Source organism: Saccopteryx bilineata, chromosome 3 (assembly GCF_036850765.1).
Source record: "Saccopteryx bilineata isolate mSacBil1 chromosome 3, mSacBil1_pri_phased_curated, whole genome shotgun sequence".
In the NCBI taxonomy this organism is placed as follows: Eukaryota; Metazoa; Chordata; class Mammalia; order Chiroptera; family Emballonuridae; genus Saccopteryx; species Saccopteryx bilineata.
Genome location: NC_089492.1, coordinates 235029173 through 235052381, shown reverse-complemented (window position 1 = coordinate 235052381; position 23209 = coordinate 235029173). Strand labels below are relative to the sequence as shown.

The window sequence follows — 23209 nt, the reverse complement described above, 5'->3', positions numbered from 1 at the left end:
TTTTTTTTTTTTTTTTTTACCTATCCTTCAAATTTTATCCCATCCCCACAAGGGCAGAAATTCTTCTATAGATCTTTGGTAGCGCAATTCTACTACCCCCTTGTTGCCTGAGAACACTCTCTGGATCTCCTGCTTCAGCCTAAGCAACTCTCATGTCTCTCCACATTCAGTGCTCTGAGGGCAAACCCTGGAGGAGTGTGAGTGGAAACACGAAAATGCTACTTCCTCACTTGGTATCAGTCCCTGCATGCCTCTCACTGTGTTGGCTGAATGGGATGTTAAAGATATGCTTTTCTGCAAAGCGTGAACCCTCAAAGCAAGTCAATCATGTTGTTTGGTGCTTTGGTAAAAATAAAAACAAAGGAAAAGTGGTCTGTGGGATAAACAAAACCAGCCCTTTGTATGCTTTGAGATACAAGTCATGTTCAGTATAGCTCTTTTATTTGGTTTATATTCTATTATTATATATTTATCATTGACTTCTAACCTAATGTCCAAGTGATATGTGACTCCACAGTTTTCTCCATTGTGTCTACATGGGAATCTCAAGAAGAGTCAGCTCAGAATGTTCCCATGAAATCAAGTCACTTTATCCTCCATGAGGGCAGAGGTCACGTCTGGTGCTTTGCCCTGTTTCCACAATGTCTAGCATCATGCCTGGCTCGACTATGCTAGGACATTTTTTCTGGAATAAATCTGGGTGTTGATGATAGTACAACCCCAGTTAATAGGAAGATGAGAAGAATGTATGTTGCAGCAAGTGGACGCTCAGTTTCTCTCACTAGATGGCAATGATCTGTTTTCAGATCTGTCTCCCCCACTCAACACTGAGCCCCTCCAAGATAAGACAATGTATTTTGTTTTGTTTCTTTTTTAACCTTTGTATCAGTTGTCAACACTCTGTTGGCCCTAAATGAAAGGAGTGCCCTGTCATGTTTGTTGAGCTAATGACCCAAGACACAAGGTAGAAAATCCTGTTATTGAAATTACTTATGAAATAAATCTATCTGACTTTCTCAGGGAAGGAGTAGAGAATGCGGGGTAAAGTAAGATTTGACAAACCTGTGCCCCAGGCCTTACTCTGTCCCCTCCTAGTTGTGGGAATTTAGGTCTAAATTTTCTCACGGTTCAATGGAATGAACAATAGACAGCTAAAGATGGAATCATATTACATATAGAAAGTGCTCAATAAATTTTTATTGTCTGGATGTATGTTTTCATGGATGAAAAGATAAATGATACTAAAATACTTGAAAAAACTCATTGTTTGTCTTTAAAAAGCATAATGCAGCAATATATTTTGATTAATTTAGGGTTCCATAGGTCAATTTCCAGTTAATCTAGATTTTTCTACATACACCTCAAGATTCCAGGAGGAGAAATTCTCTCACTACAATCCACCGATACGGAACTATGCTGACGCGGATAGGCTCACTGAAATGGAAGAAAATGTGTCAATCATTTTAGCCCACCCTTCTCCAATGCTACAGAATGCCTCAAAAATATGCCTGCTGGAAAGTTTTCAATGACAGAGAAGGCAGCAATATTGTTTTGAGATGATGTAAATTCTTGAGGTTTTGAAATTAAATCACATTGTACTCTCCTAAAGCATGCTCTCTGGTTTATACTTTTTCCTTCCATAGCCAAATAATATATATAAGTCCTCTTCTAATTTCTTGTTCCAGTTGAAAATAGGAGCCAAACGTTAAGAGTTTATGATGAGACTTTAGGGAAAATTATATAACCTCTCTGAGCCTCACTTTTCTTATCTGTTAAATAGAAGTAATAATAACAGCACCTAGACCACATATTATTATAAAGATTAAATAAATGAAGGCTGTGAGATATTTAGAATAGTGCCCATAGTATACATTAACAAATGTTAACTATATATAGTTGGAGGTAGCGTGTTTTCTATACTGTAGTTCCTTCGGTCATTTCTTGTGACTTAAATACATCATCCTGGTCAGATGTTCAAGATATTGGGGTTGCTCACACTGACACTGTTTTCTTAGGATGAGTGTCCCAAAGGAAAACACCATATTTCAGTCAGGGCTGAGCACAATGTGACTCTTGCCCTTCTTTGTTCTGGGTGCTGTTCTACAACCTAAGATTCTATTCATTCAGGAAAAGTCACTGACTCACCCTGATGACTCATAAGGTGCTTATAAGCAAACAAACCTTTCACACCTTTCACATGAGCCATTGTGAAACCATGTCTCCTCTGCTCTCTCTTTGTAGGATTGAGTTTCTATAACTCAGTGCAACATTTACCCTGGACATTTCATCTGAAAAACCAGTAGAGTGTAAGGAAAAGGGTTTTCAGTCTGGGTGTCAGTCAGACCTGTGTGTAAATCCTAGCTCCAGCACTACCTTTGAGACCTTAGAGAAAGTACTTAACTTGTTTGATCCATCAGTTTTGTTTTCTGTAAAATGGAGCAATGATGCCCATATCAAAGGATTATTTAGAAAGACTAAGTAACATAACTTATGCAAAGATTTTAATACATTCAGGCATGCAAGGTTTGACAGTTATTGGTAATATTAATACCTAATTAAATGATTAAATAAGATAATATATGTATGGGGGGAAAGCTCTTCATCACTTTTTAAAAAATTTTATTTACTGATTTGAAAGAGAAGGAAAGAAAGGAACATCAATCTGCTCCTGCATGTGCCCTGACCAGGGATTGAACCAGAAACCTCTGTGTATTGGGATGATGCTCTAACCAACAGAGCAATTCAGTCAGGGCTCTTCATTGTTTTCAGTTTAAAAATAATTTTGAATTATGATTCTGATAATTTATTATCTATGTCCCCCACCCCAGCATTTGTGATCTTTGATAATAATGTGTTCTATATTTTCATTTACCCTGTTAGTATAATTTTTAATGAGCACAGAACAAGGTATGGAGGTATGTTCAGCATCACTCAGCATCTATCCATTAGTCAGTGTTCCATGGGCAATGGCTGTGAGTCAACTATAAAGTCACTATGTGCAAAAATATATCAGAAAAAATGTGATCAAAGGCTTTTCTGAAATTCAGACACACAGTGTCTAAAGCACTTCCCTCCTTGGTACAATCTACTACCTGAAAAGAAACTATTACAACATGACTTGCTCTTAAAGAGCTCATCTTAATTACTTTCCTCTCAAATGACCTACAAACCATGTCTTAATAATCTGTTCTAGAAGTTCTCATACAATTGATGCCATGTTTGACAATCTGTACTGCCGGATTCTTTCTTTCTAGTGATTGAGATATTTGTCTATCATACACCAACAGATTCATGACATATTTTGAGTTCTCTTTAATATCCTAGGAAATCTTGCATTGAGAGACATGTAACCACATAAAAAAGAGAGGCTCTCCTCACACCTCTTTGCTTTAATTGGACAGTCAAGCATGGTATTTGTTTACTCTTAGTTAAGGGTTATCTCCTTCTAACTGAGAAAATTGTCTTCTGTGCCCAAGTGTTAGTTTCAGAAAAGAGGCCAATAGAACTGTGAAGGATGACAACATATTTACTCTTCTAAATAATGGTTCATCAGCACCTGCCATTGATTAATTTAGTAAACATACATTGAGTTCTTTATACATTTCAGACACTGTTCCAAGTCATTGTCTGTCTTCCCTGTGTATTTGAAGATTTAGGAAATCAGATGTGAAGTAAAATTTCATCGCATTATAAGAAGTGCTAGAGTAGAGGTATGCATAAAAAACACAAACATGAAGCACCTAACTCTTTTTAGGGGGAGTGAGGGAGAACAAGGAGTATTTCTCGTAAGAGGAGAAGATTGAATCTTTAAGCCTGAGTCTTCAAGGGTACTAAAGCAATCAGTAGACAAAAGGAACAGGGGAAGAAGGACGGGATGGGCTATATTCCAGAGGAAGAAAGAGCACGTAAAAAGAATAGAGATATAAAAGAGTATTGCTAAATCCCATCCATATACTTATTCATTCCACAAAGATTTATTGATTTCACACTGTGGACCAGGTTCTTTACTGGACACTGGAAATATTCAGGAAAAGGCCCTACTCTCGTGAAGTAAATTTGTAGTTAGAAAGACACATACTTATCAAATTTTTAAAAGGTTGAATGTTACTAAGAACTGATACAAGTTTCTAATAATATGAGAGTAATTATGAGAAATCACCTTAGCCAATTTGCAAAAAAAAAGGAAAGGAAAACATTTTATGACTGTAAAAAACAACTCGTGCCAAAGCCCTATCGCAGAGGAAGCAGAGCACATAGAAGAAACTGAACAAAAGGTCTGTTTAATTTAAAAAATGAGACTGGTGAGGCATGCACAGGCAAGGTTTCACAGGACATTTTAAGGATTCTGCTCTTCCCTAAACCCAAAAAGAATCCACAAAAAAATTTTAAGCAGGGAGGTTGTTGGTCAAATAAGTTTTTAAATATAATATATATGTTTTCTCGCTTATAGTTTGTATTGGGTGTGGGGGGACAAGCTGTAAGCAGGCCAGGTCATTATAGCCTAAGGCTTAGTTTTAAGACTAAGCTTTTCCCCACACCCTTGACTGATTGCATGATGTGGGGTGGTGCAATCTCATGAAGAATCCAATTATGCCTCTGATAAGTGACTTTGTACCAGGACTTCCTTATTTGTATATTGGATTAAAGGTTTTTGGTTTCTATACTATAAAGTGGGGCAGACCGGGAGCTTGCTCTCTCTTGGATTCTGAGATTAGCATTAGAGTAGAGAGCAGGGAGGAGAGTAAGGCCACGTGGAGGAGAGGAAAAGCAGCCAAGATGGAGGAGTGCTGAAGACAAACCAGTTTGTGCAGAGAGAAGGAGATGGGGAACAGAGGTGAATAAGTCTGGTGAGCTAGAAACCTTTGATTCTAGGAAACTCGGATAAGTCAGTGGCTTTGGGAGCCCTGAATGGAAAGGGAAGTGTTTTCCCACTGTGTGTATTTCTTGCCTGCAGCGTAAAGCTAATGGCCCACCAGTTCTTGGCTCCACTGTTCCATTACCATCTGTCAGAATCAAATGCGGACCTGCATGGGTCAGGCAGCTGTGATGGTGGCCGTGGCTACTGGCTTTACATTTGGCGTAGTCTGTGGCAGGATTCAGAGATGGGTATGGAGCCATCACCCTTGAGGTGCATGGTAGAGGACTGGCTGCTGTTATGGTTCCCCATGGCTGTCCTTTTGGGGATCATAGACTGGCTGACTTTTACAGCCATGTGTGAGGAAACCGAGAGTTCTGTGGAAGAGGCTGCCTGGGACCTGCAAACCGAGCAGTGGAAGGAGCTGGAGCAAACACGGAAGAAACAGATGCTGACCCTGGAGCTGAGGAAGCACTGGAGGAGGCCGACCAGGTTTGCGAGATTAGCCTGGAAATGGAGCAGCCACTGGAGAAGGAATCACAGGTTTGTGAGTTGGAGATTGCCCTGAATGTTGTAGAGAGCCAGCAGTGGCAGGAGGCCAGGGCTGCAAGGCCCGTGGAGCAGAGGGCGGCAGCGGCCTGGGACTCATGTCCGGCAGCGGGAGCTGATGTTTTCAGTTCCTCTTTGGAGGATGAGGAAAATCAGGCTGGAGTTGCAATCCGCAGTCTCCAGAAGATGAGAGCCCAGCAGCAAGGAGTTCTTACTATGCCCCTGGTAGGTCTGCAATTTTGGGACATAGGGGTGAATGCTATCATGCTCTCCGGAGCAGAGATGAAAATGCTGACTACCATTGCCACGTACTCCTCTTTGGGACAGTGTAAGACCTTCCAGGACGGCAGGGATGAGGGGGGTGGCTGAGGTCCCATGTGTGTGGACTGATTCCTGGACTGTGACTGAAGTGAGCACTGGCTCCTTTGTTGGATGGACTTATGGATTTTGGACAATGTGAAATACCCTGATGGGGGTGAGGAGCAGCTTTGCTGGATGCCCTTCCCTGCCCCAGGAAGCTTTTCCCATGGCTAGAAAGAAGGCCGAGGACATTTTGGCAAAGTGCTCAGAGACTGGTGAAGTGTATCTTTGTAATTGTTGAAATTGTATGATTTGTCATGTTGTTGTAATTTGTGTAATGTGCCTAATTTCCTTGTGCAGGAATACCTGTGCTTTAGATTATGAAGCGAGCAAAAAGGGTGGAGTGTTGGTCAAATAAGTTTTTAAATATGATATATATGTTTGCTCACTTACAGTTTGTATTGGGAAATAGCAGGCTGTTGTGGAAACAGTGATTCTGCCAACTCCTAATTTTCAATAGCAAAACAAGTCCTGGGGCAACAGATTTACATAGAGAAAGAGCCTAGTTTTTAGGGTCATGCACATCCCAGTATGGGTCTGCTTTTCAGCTGTCTGATAAGATGACTTGAGGCACTTCAGTTCTCTTTTCTGGACCTGTCTCTTTAAACAGCATGGATGGAGAGAACTGTGATAGTGACTACCTTAGTGGTGATGCTGTTGGAGCTGGTGGCACATAACTCACATCTCGAGGAGTCCTTGTGATAATTAAATGCACTGATGACTATGAATGGATAATTGTGAAATCTGTGAAGATCCATTTTTCCTGGATGTCAAAATAGAAATGAAAAATACTGATGTACTGTACAAAAATGTTGTCTGAAGAGCTCATGTTGTAAATAATAGGTATAAAACAATGAAGGAAGAGGAACAACTTTTCCAGAACAAATGCAAAAGTTTGGGACCATAAAAAAAGCGTCGGCCCTGGCCGGTTGGCTCAGTGGTAGAGCATCGGCCTGGCGTGCAGGAGTCCCGGGTTCGATTCCCAGCCAGGGCATACAGGAGAAGCACCCATCTGTTTCTCCACCCCTCCCACTCTCATTTCTCTCTGTCTCTCTCTTCCCCTCCCTCAGCCAAGGCTCCACTGGAGCAAAGTTGGCCCGGGCACTGAGGATGGCTCTATGGCCTCTGCCTCAGGCACTAGAATGGCTCTGGTTGCAACAGAGCAATGCCCCAGATGAGCAGAGCATCGCCCCCTGGTGGGAATGCCGGGTGGATCCCGGTCGGGCACATGCGGGAGTCTGTCTGACTGCCTCCCCATTTCCAATTTCAGAAAAATACAAAAAAAAAAAAAAAAAGAAGCATCAAGATGGCGACTTGATGAACGTCAATATGTGCTTAGTAAGAAAATGAGAATAAGTTAGGTGAAAAATTGCTGAGGACAATAGAGGAGTATTCAAAGCTCTGATGAAAATCAAGTAAAAAAATGATAGCGAGAATGTCAAGAGTTAAAATTTTAGCTTGAGTAATGATAGCTTTGGTTGTGGTCAGTGGACTTAATGGCTTGCAATAGGAGGTTGAGTTGGCTTTGAGTACATGACTCCCATCTCCGCAGATTACTGGCCATCTGAATAAAGTGCTGTGGGTCAAATAAGTTTGCAAATATGATGTAAATGTTTGCTCACTTATAGTTTGAATTGGCTGTGGGGGACAGACTATAAGCAGGCAAGGTCCTTTAGCCTAAGGTTTAGTTTTAAGACTAAGCCTTTCCCACCTTTTTAATATTAAGATCTTCTCAACACTAAACTTTTCCCCACACTCTTGACTGTTGCATGATGTGGGGTGGTGCTCTCTTATGAGGAATCCCATTTATGCCTCAGATAAGTGGCTTTGTATCAGAGACTCCCTTATTTGTATACTGGCTTAAAGGCTTTAATTTCTAAAATATAAAATAAGGGAGACCAGCGTCTGTCTCTCTCAGTTCCTGAAATTAGCATTGCAGAGGAGAGGCAGTCAAGATGTTGGAGTGCTGAAGTAGAAGCCAGTTTATGCATAATTTGTGCAGAGGGAAGGAGATGGGGAACAGAGATGAATAAGGTTGGTGAGGTAGAAAGCTTTGATTCTAGGAAACTCTGATAAATCAATGGATTTGGAGCCCTGAATGGAAAAGGAAGTATTTTCCCATTGTGTGTATATCTTGCCCACCAGGTGCAAGCTAGGATTAAAAGGTAATGGCCCGCCAGTTCTTGGCTCCGTTGTTTCATTACCATCTGTCCGAATCAGATGCGAACCTGCATGGGCCAGGTGGCTGTGATGGTGGCCGTGGCTACTGGCTTTATTTACAAGTGCCCATAAAAGATTCAATCCCTGTCGCTACTTATTTGTCTGAAATGGTTATGGGTAGCACAAATGCTCATATTTTTTGTTTTAAACACCCCCGCCCAACACACACACACACAAATCAAGAAAGGATAGGTGAGTTGGGCCAAAAGTGTAGAAGTAACATGATTTAAAGGAAAACTGTAGGCTTATAATTATTTCTTCCTATCTTATCTTTCTTTCCTATCTTCCCATTTTTCTATCTTCTTTGGGGGAATGAACTTCATGCTGGAAAAGAGGAGAACAAATAGTCTTCATGATGTAAAAGGAAGCACCCTGTTCCCTGCTTGAATTTCCCTTTCTGCACCTGCCCCAACAAGTAAAAGTCCCCTTGTAAAACCACTTCCAGTATCGCAAGATTTACCACATCTTCATATTATTTCACTTTTTGGGCAACAAGAACAGTTAGAAAATACAGTTTGTCTTAATTTTGAGTCAAAATAGGCCTTTTCACACTTTCCATTAGCCAGGTACCACCCTTAGGATAATTTAGAAAAAAACTATCTTTTAACATAAAAATTATTTATAGGCCTGACCTGTGGTGGCGCAGTGGATAAAGCGTCAACCTGGAAACGCTGAGGTTGCTGGTTCGAAACCTTGGGCTTGCCTGGTCAAGGCACATATGGGAGTTGAATCTTCCTGCTTTCCCCCCCTTATCTCTCTCTCTCTCTCTCTCCTCTCTATAATGAATAAAATCTTTAAAAAGAAAAACCAGTAAAAAAAATTATTTATATATTCAAAGATTGTTAGCCTTTCCCTTCTTCAGGTTATCATTTCTTTAGGCTCAACAGTCTCATCTTCCCCCAACAATTGGATGATTGAGTTCTTTTAGCATCCTCTGAAAGTATTTTAACTTAATTTTAAACAAATATTCTTCTTGAGTAAAAGAAATGATGAGTGAGAAAGGGTCAGTGTTCTTTTATTAAAAAAAAAATCAAAGATATCAGAAGAAAGGAATTCTTTCAACTTTCCTCTACTAAACTTACAAATCCACTTACACCTTTATCTTCCTTTTTATCATATAATGGAAAAAGTGATCTTTTTCCTAAGACTAACCCTTTCATCAGTGCTCTGAACCAGACCACTTCTGCCTTCTCCGGCAGACATTGTCAGTGATCCTGCAGTCTTCCCTCCCTTATTCTCTCTCAGTTGTCTTTCTATAACTGGGCTTCCTGGCTGTTCTTACTGCCTTTATTTGTCTTTTTACCTTCCCTTTATTCTTTATTTACTGAAAACTGTCTATGGGCAATTACTCCAATAAAAATTATCTCTTTAAGTTTACCAGTAATATCCATATTTCTAAATAAAATCAATATTTTTTTCTTTCCTATTGTATTCAATCTCTTAGCAGGATTCACTTTTGTGGACCACATACTTTTTAAATTATTCCCTTCCTTTAGCTTTTTTAGACACTAGATTTTCTTGGTATACTTCCACTTCCTTGTTTTTTGATTTCTCTTCTTCAATCTCCTTTACAAGTCTATCCTTTTTATATTCTCTCATTAAATAACAGAGTTCCTCAAGGATTAGTCCAACCCTCTTTTTTACTGTGTAGTGTCTTTCTAGGACATTCAAGGGCTTCAAGTATCATATGTATGATCTGTGGATACCGCCAACCTAGGCTGTTTTGATTTCTAGACTATCATATTCAACTTTATATCTACTCGATGTCACAAAAATATAAAAAAATCAACACATTGAATGCTGAAACCATGCCTCTTCCTTAACCAGTACTTTCCTGGTGTTCTATCTTTCAGAAAACAACTTGACTATCTTTTCAGTTGTAGAAGGCAAAAATTAGGGATTTATTCTTTAGTTTTATTCCTCTTCTTTCTCTAATATGATCTATCACCAAAATCTGTAAATGCAATACCTAAATAACTCCACACTCACACATCTCTCTCCATCTCCACAGCCCCATCTCACTCAAGACATTATTTTGTCTTGGCTGAACTCCTGTGATTAGCTATTGACTTGTTACCATGTTTTGTATTATCCTGTAAGGATCTTTCCTCCATACTGTAATTAGAATGATCTTTCCAAAATTCAAGTCTGATGATAGCACCTTTGTAAAGCCAGTAGCCAATGGCCACCATCACAGCCGCCTGGCCCATGCAGGTTCACATTGGATTCGGACAGATAGTAATGAAACAACAGAGCCAAGAACTGGTGGGCCATAAGCTTTAATCCTAGCTTGCACCTGGCGGGCAAGTAAAAACACACACTGGGCTCCAAATCCCACTCATTCAGTGCTCACAAAGCCACTGACTTATCTGAGTTTCCTAGAACCAAAGGTTCCTAGCTCACCAGACTTAATAACCTCTGTTCCCCATCTCCTTCTCCTTGCACAAACTCTGCACATACTGATTTGTTCTTCGGCATTCCTCTATCTTGGCTGCTTTTCCTCTCCTCCACGTGGCCTTACTCTGCTCTCTGTTCTATTGTTAATCTCAGGAACAGAGAGAGAGTAAGCTCCCAGTCTGCCCCACTTTATAGTGTAGAAACCAAAAACCTTTAATCAAATATACAAATAAGGAAGTCTCTGATACAAAGTCACTTATCTGAGGCATAAATGGGATTCCTCATAAGAGTGCACCACCCCACATTATGCAGCCATCAAGGGTGCTATTTCCTCTTCAACAACAATCTCTTTTCCTTTGGTTGTAATTATATAAAAATGCAAATCCCTTGGTTACTTTCTCATTTATGAAGAATGTTTATTAAATAATTGAGTAAGCTTTCTGACTAAATTCTCTTGAATATTAATGTTTCTTAGATAGTGCGAGCCATCTCTTCTGAGTCAAATTATTCTGCTCCTTTTGAGCTCTCCATGTCTCAACTGCCTTTTTCAGAGGCATAAAAATATCCACATTGACCGTGTATCTAACTATCTAACTGTTCAATTCTGTTGGTTAATCAGTCAGTCAAAAACTACTGAATGCTGACATGTGCCAAGCACGTTTCTTAGGATAGATTGCTGAAACACAATATATATATATATATATATATATATATATATATATATATATATATATATAGCATATAGAGATATTAATCAAATAATTGCAAAAATAAATGTAAGTTAAGTCTGTAATTATTTGTCTGGTTCTTTTTTGGCCTTTTGCTAGCCCTTTTACTTTGCCCTTTGTTATGTTTGTAGTTAATATGACAAACTGTAAATTTATTTGTTTAACAAATGACAACTTTTCCACAATGTACCTTACTCTCTTAGAAACTACCTTGTTTATTTCACAGGCACATAGAACTTTCAAGTTAGAAGATAACTTTGAAATTAACCAATCTGGCACTTCTCAAACTTGAATGTGCGTACAAATCAACTGAGAATATTATTAAAATGCAGCTTTTGAATTAGTAGGTCTTGGGTGAGACCTGCCATTCTGCTTTTTTTAGCAAGCTCCTATATAGATGATGCTGATGATGCTAGTACATGAGTAACACTCCAAATATAAAGATGTAATCTTCTGGTTTATAACTGGAAGAATCCATCAGAATACCTTGCTTTTGCAAAATATAGATTCTGTATCAGATTTTTTGCAGAGACTGGTACATATAAAATTTAAAAAGGCAATCTTAGACTTCTATTTCCAGTTAATATGAAATAATAGAAACTGAGTGTACCATACTGCCCAAAATAACCAAAAAGTAAAACCTGATAACACATAATACTTTTAAGGCACTAGGTGTTAGTCAGCGAAAGAGAGTGCTTTGTCATATCAGGAAACAAGTGCTGTGGGCCCAACAATTGTCCTTGAGAAAATTTCCAAGCTATAGCATAGAAAGCAGTAACCCCAGCAGAGCCCCAATGACTCCCTGAGTTGAAGAGGCAGAGCTGAGAGTCAGGGTGTTGGGCAAATGAGCATAAAATTTATAATTTTTGAGTTTGCTCACTTTTATTGTTAAAAATGGCACTGGACAGCTACAAGTGTGCTTGCTCTCAGAGCAGGGTAGTTGATTGCAAATTGCGGATTGGTTCCTGCTTGGGAGAGGCCATTGTTTTGCTGGAGGAGGGGGTCTTTGTGGGCCCAGGCAATTTTGCAGGGAGAACGAAGAGAATGCAAAGTGTTGAAGAAGCCAGTTTTGCAGAGATAAAGAGAAAGTGTGCAGATGGGGAACCAGAGCTGAAGGGCTTTGCAAGCTCCGCTTATACTGGTGGGGCCTTTGATTCTAGGAGGAACCAGAGAAGATTCTGCCAGTTGTGGAACCGGAGAATGATTCAGGGCTTTGGGAGCCCTGAATGAAAAGGAAGTGTTTACCTTGCCCTTTTGCTCGTTAGCTGGTGCGAGACATTAATAAAGAAATGGCCCATTATTTTTTGGCTCCACTGTTTCTTTACTGTCTGCCCAAATCCAGTGTGAACCTCCATGGCCACGATGGTGGCGGCCACAGGCCCTACACTAGGGAAAACAAGATGGCTAGAATTCAGGATGAAGTACCAGAAAATAGGGAGCTTCACACTTCATTGAGAGAACTATGGATATCTGAAGAAAGAAACCCTGGAGTGAATGGCACAATACTGATCAGCACATCCCTATGAGAAAACTACCCAAGACAAAGGTAAGAATTACTGGAGCAGATAAGAGAGAACAGTATCCTGTGCTCACATAGAGCTGAAGAGAGTGTCTGTAACTACCAGCCAGACTGGAAAATTTCATGATTCATGAGGCATTAAAGTACTCAGGAAGGACTGCCTCCAGTAAGGAATAATTAGCCTAGACTGAGAACTACTGTAGTCTCATCTAATAAATTTTGAAAGCAAGACCAAAAGGATTGAACTGTTTCCGAGAAACCTAACTGAATCACAGCATAAAGCTCAAGAATATTTACAGGAATACAAATTATCCAGCACCAAACAAGATAAAGTCAAAATGCATGGTATCTAATGAAATTTTACCAGGCTCATAAAGAAGAGAATACAGTCCATGATGAGCGAAAAAATCAATCAAAGAAAACTGACTTTGAATTGGCAAAAATATTAAAAGAGATAAGAACACAACTGAACATATTCCATATGTTCACAATGTTAAGGAGAGCTAAGAAAGATATAAAAATGCAATAAGTGAGAGTTGTAACAGATTAAACATTAAAGAAGATTAGTGATTTTAAAGACATAGTAATGGAAAGTACTCAAAATGAAATAAAAAAAGAGGTGAATAAAAAAAAATGAACCAGCTCTTTTCTGGCTGAAACCATGAAGGGTGCAGAAGATGAGAATACAAATGTCAGAGAGAAGAATGCTAACTCCAGTGAGAAGGAGGTTCCTGTTGTGCTGGAAACCCTGAAGAAAAAGCAAAGGAATTTCGCAGGGCTGAAGATCAAGCACCTGAGATAGTAAGTCTGCCCAAAAGGTGCTCCAGGCCCTGGCCGGTTGGCTCAGCGGTAGAGCATCGGCCTGGCGTGCGGAGGACCCGGGTTCGATTCCCGGCCAGGGCACATAGGAGAAGCGCCCATTTGCTTCTCCACCCCTACCCCCTCCTTCCTCTCTGTCTCTCTCTTCCCCTCCTGCAGCCAAGGCTCCATTGGAGCAAAGATGGCCCGGGCGCTGGGGATGGCTCCTTGGCCTCTGCCCCAGGCGCTAGAGTGGCTCTGGTCGCGGCAGAGCGACGCCCGGGAGGGGTAGAGCATCGCCCCCTGGTGGGCAGAGCGTCGCCCCTGGTGGGCGTGCCGGGTGGATCCCGGTGGGGTGCATGCAGGAGTCTGTCTGACTGTCTCTCCCCGTTTCCAGTTTCAGAAAAATACAAAAAAAAAAAAAAAAAAAAAGGTGCTCCAAAAGGCCATTAGGAAGCTCATCTACAAAAAAGCTAAGCACTATCACAAGGCCTACAGGCAGATGTACAGAACTGAGATTCAAGTGGCTAGGAATGGAGAGAAAGGCTGGCGACTTCTATGTACCTGTGGAACCCAAATTGGCATTTGTCATCAGGATCAGAGGTGTCAGTGGTGTGCGCCCAAAGGTCCACAAAGTACTGCAGCTGCTGCGCCTGCACCATGCTCAATGGCACCTCCATGAAGCTCAACAAGGCTTCGATTAAAATGCTGAGGATCGTGGGACCATAAACTGCATGGGGGTACGCAAACCTGAAGTCAATAAATAAATTGATCTACAAAGACGTTTATGGCAAAATCAACAAAAAACCGAATTGTTCTGAAAGATAATGCACTGGTCACTCATCTCCTGGTAACTGTGGCACAATCAGCATGGAGGATCTAATTCATGAGATCTGTACCATTGGAAAACACTTCAAAGAGGCAAACAACTGCCTGTGGCCCTTCAAATTATCCATGCAGTGGAATAAAGAAAAAGACCACCCACTTTGCAGAAGGTGGGGATGCTGGTAACAGGGAAGACCAGATCAACAGGCTTATCAGAAGGATAAACTAAGATATCTACCATGGTTATTTTTGTAATCAGTTACTAAACGGTGGAGTGACATCTTTAAAATTGAAAAAAAAAAATGAAACAATTACTACTGTGCTTTGATGTCCTATAGAGAAGGGGGAGGAGTTTATTTAAACCTCTTTTAAAATAAATGCTGGGAAAATTCCAAATTTGATGAAAAGTATAACTCCACAAATTTGAGAAGCTGAAGAAAGCCCAAGAGTAAAAATCTCAAAGAAAACTACAAGTACATACTCAAATTGTTTAAAATGCCTGATTAAAAACAAACATGTCAATAACTTTCTTGTTAAAAACAATAGAAGACCTTTAAACAACATCTTCTAATGAAAGAAAAAAAAATGTTAGCTAAGAATTCCATACCAAGTAAAAATACTGTTTAAAAATGAAGGTTTTTGCCTGACCAGGCAGTGGCACCGTGGATAAAACATTGGACTGGGACATAGAGGATCCAGGTTCAAAACCCCAAAGTTGCCAGCTTGAGCATGGGTTCATCTGGTTTGAGCACAGCTCACCAGCTTGAACCCAAGGTCACTGGCTTGAGCAAGGAGTCACTCAGTCTGCTGTAGTCCCCTCCCCCACAGTCAAGGCACATATGAGAAAGCAATCAATGAACAACTAAGGTGCCACAATAAGGAATTGATGCTTCTCGTCTCTCACCCTTCCTGTCTGTCTGTCCCTCTCTCTGTCTCTCTCTCTGTCTCTGTCACACACACACACAAAGATAAATAAAATGAAGATTTAATTTTTTATGTCCAAATAATATTTCATATTATATATATATATATATATATATATATATATATATATATATGCTAAAACTTTTCTATCCACTCATCTATTGATGGGCAGTAGGGTTACTTCCTGTTGGGCAGATAAGTTATTTTATGTGCACTCTTTCTGTTAAAGATGGCTGCTGCTCTCACATGATACAGCTAATTGCCTTTCATGCTTGAGAAGGGGCCTGGTTTTGCTAATGTGTGTTGGGGGAGGGCTTTCACACCAAAAAGTTTTAAAAGGAGGAGCTAGGAGGCCATTTTAGAGAGACCACGTTATTTCAGGGGAGAGAGGCCACGTGGTTGGAGGGGAGGAGGCAGAACCAAAACAGAGGCGAACTGAGGTGGGAGCCTTTGATTCTAGGAAAAAAACAGAAAGAATGGGTTTTGGTGCCCATGTGTTTGTGTTTTACTCGTTGGCCGATAGGAGTCTAGAATAAAGGAAAATGGACCACCAGTTTTTGGCTCTGCAGTTTCTTTACTATCTGTCCAAATTAAATGCGAACCTAAACCTGCATGAGCCAGGCGGCTGTGATGGTGGCCGTGGCTTCTGGCTTTACACTTCCATAGCTTGGCTATTGTAAATAATGCTGCAGTAGGGTTGTATATCTCTTTTTAAATTAGTTTTTGGGGTTTCTTCAGATATATACCGAGAAGTAGAATTGCTGGGTTATAAGGCAGTTTCATTTTTTAATTTTTTGAGGACCCTCCATACTGTTTTTTCATAGCAGCTGCACCAATTTGCATTCTTACCAACAGTGCACGAGGGTTCCTTTTTCTCCACATCTTTGCCCAATACTTGTTCATTGATTTATTAATGAGCCATTCTGACAGATGTGAGGTGATATCTCATTGTGGTTCAATAAATTCCTTCATGGTTAGTGACAGCATGGATGGACCTAGAGGGTATTATGCTAAGTAAAATAAGTCGAGAAGGCCCTGGCCATTTGGCTCAGCGGTAGAGCATCGGCCTGGCGTGCGGAGGACCCGGGTTCGATTCCCGGCCAGGGCACATAGGAGAAGCGCCCATTTGCTTCTCCACCCCCCCCTCCTTCCTTTCTGTCTCTCTCTTCCCCTCCCGCAGCCAAGGCTCCATTGGAGCAAAGATGGCCCGGGCACTGGGAATGACTCCTTGGCCTCTGCCCCAGGCGCTAGAGTGGCTCTAGTCACGGCAGAGCGACGCCCCAGAGGGGCAGAGCGTCGCCCCCTGGTGGGCAGAGCATGGCCCCTGGTGGGCGTGCCGGGTGGATCCCCGTCGGGCGCATGCGGGAGTCTGTCTGACTGTCTCTCCCCGTTTCCTGCTTCAGAAAAATACAAAAAAAAAAAAAAAAGTTGAGAAAAATACCATATGATTTCACTTATATGCAGAATCTAAAGAACAAAATAATTTAACAAACAAAATAGAAACAGACACATAGATACAGAGAACAAATGCTGGTTGCCAGATCATAGAGGGGTTGGGGCGATGGGTGAAAAAGGTGAGGAGATTTTAAAAAGTACAAATTTGTACTTACAAATAATCATGGGGATATCAAGTACAACATAAGGCAGGGGTCCCCAAACTTTTTACACAGGGGGCCAGTTCACTGTCCCTCAGACCGTTGGAGGGCCGGACTATAAAAAAAACTTTGAACAAATTCCTATGCACACTGCACATATCTTATTTTAAAGTAAAAAAACAAAATGGGAACAAATACAATATTTAAAATAAAGAACAAGTAAATTTAAATCAACAAACTGACCAGTATTTCAATGAGAACTATGCTCCTTTCACTGACCACCAATGAAAGAAGTGCTCCTTCTGGAAGTGCGGCGGGGACCGGATAAATGGCTTCAGGGGGCCGCATGCGGCCCGCGGGCCGTAGTTTGGGGACCCCTGGCATAAGGAATATGTATAGTCAAATCATATTGTAATAACTAAGTATGGTGCCAGGTAGGCAATTGAAGAATCAGGAGAAACACTTTATAAATTATATGATTGTCTAACCATTATGTACACCTGAAATAAAAAATAATACTGAATGTCAACTGTAATTGAAAAATAAAATTTAAAATATAATAAATAATAAGGAGTCAGGATATTTTAAAAATGAAGAAGAAGCAAAAGCTTTTACTGATATATAAAATGTGAAAGAATGTATGGCCAATAGATTCACAGCACAAGGAATGTTAAAAGACATCCTCAAGCAAAAGGAAGAGAACCAGATGGAAACTTGGATCTACATCAGGAAACGAAGAGAACCAAAAATGGTAACTATGCCATTAAATTATATACATTTTTTTATTTAAAAATCTCTTCAGAACATAATTGGCTTAAGCAAAAATAAAAACAATTTAACCCAGAGTTTATAAGATACATAAATGTAAAATAAATGACAGGTATAGTACAAATAGAGTGCTATGTAGGGCTTTTTATTATATGTATGTATAAAAAAGAACATCCTATAAACAATTAGCTCAAAATCAATGTTATCATTTTTGTCAGCAAACCTTTGACACTTACCTAGCTTAAAGCTAACAACTTTTATATGATTTTTCCAGAAGTACATTTTGTTACCAATGTATTTTGGAGAATGCACAAGGATGTTACATTGCTCAAAGTTTTATATTTGATGGATAATAATAACACCACTAAAATTTATTATAGCTTTTGTACATTGGCTAATAAAATCAGTTCTGAGGAATAAGGAAAAGATAAAATTTATTGACGCTTTACACACAGTTGAGAGAACTAGGAGGCAAGCTAATGAAGAAGAGACAGGACACAGCTCAGGAGCTCAGACTTAGAGTCTGCAGGCTTAATTACTACCTGCATTACCTTTATTTTGTTTTGTATTGTTTTTAGCTTGTTTTGTTTTCTGGAAATTTCTGCTTGTAAAAGTTTTCTAAGTTAAAAGTTTTGTGTCTTCATTAGACACATCTAACACTGGGGGTCTTCATTGCTTTCCTCAAAATATTATTCAGGTCTTCTAAAAAACAGCTTAATTATGTTTCTAGTTTATCTGAGTTTTTTTTTTTCGTACCTTCTTAAGTTCTGCACCTGAGTATAAATGTATGTATGTATGTATGTATATATGTAAATATATACATACATACATACATACACACACGTATATATAAATATATACACAGTTATGGGGAAGACAGGTGAGAGAACCTTTCATTGATACAGCGAGGAAAGTCTCATGCTAGCAGAAAATAGAGGTGTTATGCAATCATAGAAGCTTTTGTTAGGAGATCTCCTTAGGGAGTTGGAAGAGATGTGGCAAGTATTTCTGGAAAAGCTGATAAGAACTCTGGAGTTGTTTCATAGTTTAGTTCTTTCTTTTAAGATTTGATTATGCACATCTGTGCAGGCAAACACACAGAGGTGTGCGTGGATCATACACCATCTACAGAAAGGGTCAGCAAACAGAAAGTACGTAATAAATACCTGATAAATCAACAAAAATTTACACATACACATGTACATTTAACCCGCCAGAAACTGTCTTTAACTTCTAAGTTGGGGCCTGTATTTCTCTCTAGAACACTGGTGGTCAACCTGGTCCCTACTGCCCACTAGTGGGCATTCCAGCTTTCATGGTGGGCGGTAGCAGAGCAACCAAAGTATAAATAAAAAGACAGATTTAACTATAGTAAGTTGTTTTATAAAGATTTATTCTGCCAAACTTAGCAAAAACTTGACATAAAGTACTTGGTAAGTAATTATTATTATATGCTTAACTTGCTGTAACTCTGCTTTATAAATTTTACAAAGTGAAGTTACTTCCCTACTTTATAAATCACCATTACTGTGGAACCGGTGGGCGGTTAGAAAATTTTACTACTAACAGAGATACAAATGTGAGTGGTAGGTATAAAAAGGTTGACTACCCCTGCTCTAGAAGGTGGGCACATGTTGAGGAGGGGCCCCAACAGAACCCATTACAGAGGTGTTCCCAGCGGGGCAGCACTGCGGTAAAGAAAGCGAGGCACTGCACTCGGCTGTAAAATTTGACAGGGATGCCAAAAACTGTGTAATCTAAATAACTAAAAATTAATAATAATAAAAATAATAATAACAATATTTAAATAAAATAGTCCCCAAAATAAAAATTAATGCAAAAACTCAATCATTAACAAAATAAAGACATTTAAATAAAGACAGGATCACTGATTTTATTTTTCTTTCTGGTTTCCGGAATGACTCCGCGTCATGCTGGCACTAATTCCCAGCAACAGCCCAAGCCTGTCACCCAGAGTGAGGAGGAGCGGAGCCGGAGCCACTGTTTCCCCGACACAATTCAGATCACCCTTCCCAGAAACACTGCTCCAGGGAACTTCACTCTAGAGACCAGAATTCCAGGCGTTGAGCTTCTGGCTTCCAAAGCAGGTTTATTTGTTTTATGAATTGTGCAAACACCTCCTGAGAAGCTAATTAAAATGGAGCTCTTGCTTCCTAATCCAGGAAACCTCCAAATAAGAATCAGGAGGCTGCCAGAAAGTGTTATTAATACACACACTCAACCTCTTACTGTGGCTTAAGGAGGCAGAGGACAAACTGAAGGACAAACTCTGAAAGGCTGAAGGTGGCAGTGGCTGATACCATTGCCAAAAACAACACAGGGCAAATGGTAGGCACACTCAATATGTTTAGGAATGAATACTTGGTGCATGGTTGGTGGACGAAGTTTAGGAACAGGAATAAAACAGAATTTCCTGTCTCCTCACACCACTAGGAAAGAAGAAATGATATGTACATATGATTTGCATGCTATCACCTAAGCCACATTAATATTATTTGTTGATCAATTAATGCTAAACAATCAGTATAAAATAATAACCGTGGAAAAAGTGTAATAAAAATATGATCACATTTACAGTGATGTAGAAAATACATTGGAAAAAATTTAAGAAGAAACAGGCAGGAAATATACAAAAAAATTTGGAGGCCCTGGCTGGGTAGCTCAATTGGTGGAGTGTTGCTCCCATAGGCTAAGATTGCAGATTCGATCTCCTTTAAGGGCATGTACAAGAATCAACCAATGAACGCATAAATAAGTGAAGCAACAAATCATTGTCTCCCTCTTTCTCTCTTTCTCTCTCTGGCTTTCTCCCCGTTCCTCTCTCTCTAAAACAATAAATAACATTTTTTAAAAAAGAGAAAAGTAACTGGGAGATTTTACTTAAATGCCTAAAGGATGACTTATCCTCCTGTTTGGAAAGACTCACTCATATAATAATATAAATTCACCTCAAATTTGCATATGTACTTAATGTAATTTCAGAAAAGAATCAATGGTATTTTGGAGAAGAAACTAAGCAAACTGATTTTAAAATTTATCTAAAAGGTCAAAGCAGAGAAAATAGCTGAAGAGTTTTTGAAAGAAAAAATTATGGATAACATGAACTTCTAGATAATTAAAATTGTAGTAAAACTGTAACAATTAAGACAAGAGACAGTATTATAAAATAAAAAAATGCATATGTAACAAAAAGCATAGAAATTAAACTTCTTATATATAAAACTTTAATAAGTAATGAAGGCTTTATATCAAATCAATTTTGAAAGGAAGTCTTGGTTAATATTATCCAAACCTGGAGCCGTTATTAATTATTAGTAAATATATTCTCATTTTATATTATATAGGAATTAAATTTAAATTAGTTTTAGAGTTAAAGGTAGAAATGAACTATGATAAATAAAAGGAGGCTATCATCTCAAGGTAGATATAGATTTTTCTAAGCATAAATACAAGGAAAGAAACTATTAAGAAAAAATTGATTAATTTTTTCATAAAATTTAAACTTTGTATGTTATAACTCACCACAAGCAAAAGTAAAAGAAACAATAAATGTAGAAAATATATACCACATATATAAAAGGTAAAACTTATAGAGTAGACTTTCTAAAAGTCAATAGAATTAATTTTGAACCTCAAAATTAATAGAGTTTCAAAAATTAGTAAGAAAATGAAAAAATGAGTGAAGTTTATGAAAAGTTCACTTGAGAAAGAAATCAAAATAGCCAATTTTCATGTGAAAAATATTCATCTTACAAGTAACAACAGAAATGCAGGTTCAAATAACAATGATATCTATTTCTCAAATTGACAAAATTATTTTAAAAGATCAAACCCAATACTGAGACTCCAGTGAAATTAGCACTCACATCCTCACACACTCCTGGTAGAACTATCAATCAATACAACTCTTTGAGAGGGATTTGGGTATTGTATGTCAAAAGCCTAAAAATATTCTAATCCTTAAATTTGGTTATTCCATTTTTAAGTAGAATTGACTAAGAAAAAATGTAAGTATATACATAGGTTTTATTATAATATTATTTATATTGGCAAAAAATCTTCAAACAGTCTCAATGTCCAACAATATTTAAAAAATTAAATGATGAGATGTTATGATGCCATTAAAATAATATCTGTAAATAATATTTAATTGTATAGTCTCATATATTTAGGTTTAAGTTTATTAAAAATTGTATAAAAATATATAAAACAAATCAGCACATAAACACACAAATGCATACTAATGCATACTATTGGACAAAGAAAACATCAATACTAGTATTAGGTTTTTCTAAAGGGTAAGCTTGTGTGTGTGCGTGTGTGTATGTGCCAGAAACAGAGAGAGACAGACAGAGGGACAGATAGGGACAGACAGACAGAAAGGGAGAGAGATAAGAAGCATCAATTCTTTGTTGCAGCACCTTAGTTATTCATTGATTGCTTTCTCATATATGCCTTGACTGGGGGACTACAGCAGAGTGAGTGACTCCTTGCTCAAACCAGTGACCTTGGGTTCAAGCCAGCCACCTTTGTGTTCAAACCAGCGACCATGGGGTCATGTCTATGATCCCACACTCAAGCCAACAACCCAGCGCTCAAGCTGGATAAACCCACGTTCAAGCCAGTGACCTCAGGGTTTCAAACCTGTGTCCTCCATGTCCCAGTTTGACGCTCTATCTACTGCGCCACTGCTTGGTCAGGCTAAGGGGTAAGTTTTTGACTGGTTTTTGTTTTATAGTTTTTATGCTATTCAGATTTTCCAATTAGAATACATTATTTTATAATCCAAAAAAAAAAAATAAGAAAAAGCATGTTTAAAAGTGTTGATCTCCAGCTCATAGTATGTCAGCACTTGAAAGAGCATAGCTCTTTCTGATTCAATTTTCTCATTTTTCAGATAAAGAAATCAAGGACCTATACAGCAGGTGATTGGCAAGGCCAGGTGTTATTTGCAAGCAAAGTAGGTGTTTCTCACCAAACCCCAGACTATCTCAGATGATCCCCTTGCAGACATGACCTAGAAGACCAATGGTTCTTTATCACTCATCTCAAGTTCTCGCCACTTGACTAAGACCTTAGTCTTGCTGCCCAAAGGAGCAATCCTCACCTACCCAGATTCCTGAGCAGATTCAGAGTTTTTTTGCACAGAACCTGGTGACAGAACTGAGGAAATCAGGGCATTCTACCCACCTCGCATCCAAATATAGCATGGTTCTCTTTTCCTGCTCTAATACTCAGGTCCCTGTCATCGAAAGGATGTGTTGTGGGTGGAGGCAGTGGTGTCATTTTCACAAGCTACAATGTAAATGGCAGTCATGCCATGTCATGGCTCCGGTCTTGAAGGACGTGAAAGAGTTTGCCATTTAGAGAGGGCAGAAGTGGGCGGCCTGGGCAAACAGGACAGCGTGTGGGAAGACCCAGAGCTCTGACGTGGTATGATGAGAAGTTCAGGGATGCCTGGAAGTGGGAGGAGTTGACAGCTGATGTGACTGGATTTTTAAAGGCTTTGAAGACTGTGGGAAGGAGAACTGTGGATGTCAAGAGCTGGGCGGGCAACGGAAGAGAGCAGGAGATGCGCAGAGCAAGTCCTGGTCCCTCATAGAGGATGGACCAATCACTGACCGAGAGCAGGTCAACCGGCCCAGCAAAG

At 39.3% G+C, this 23209-nt stretch overlaps 1 pseudogene; it reads left to right on the top strand.

Annotated features, from left to right (window-relative positions):
- Positions 1-12003: 12003 nt before the first annotated feature.
- On the top strand, positions 12004-14480 carry LOC136330008 (large ribosomal subunit protein uL30-like; annotated as a pseudogene).
- Positions 14481-23209: the final 8729 nt, after the last annotated feature.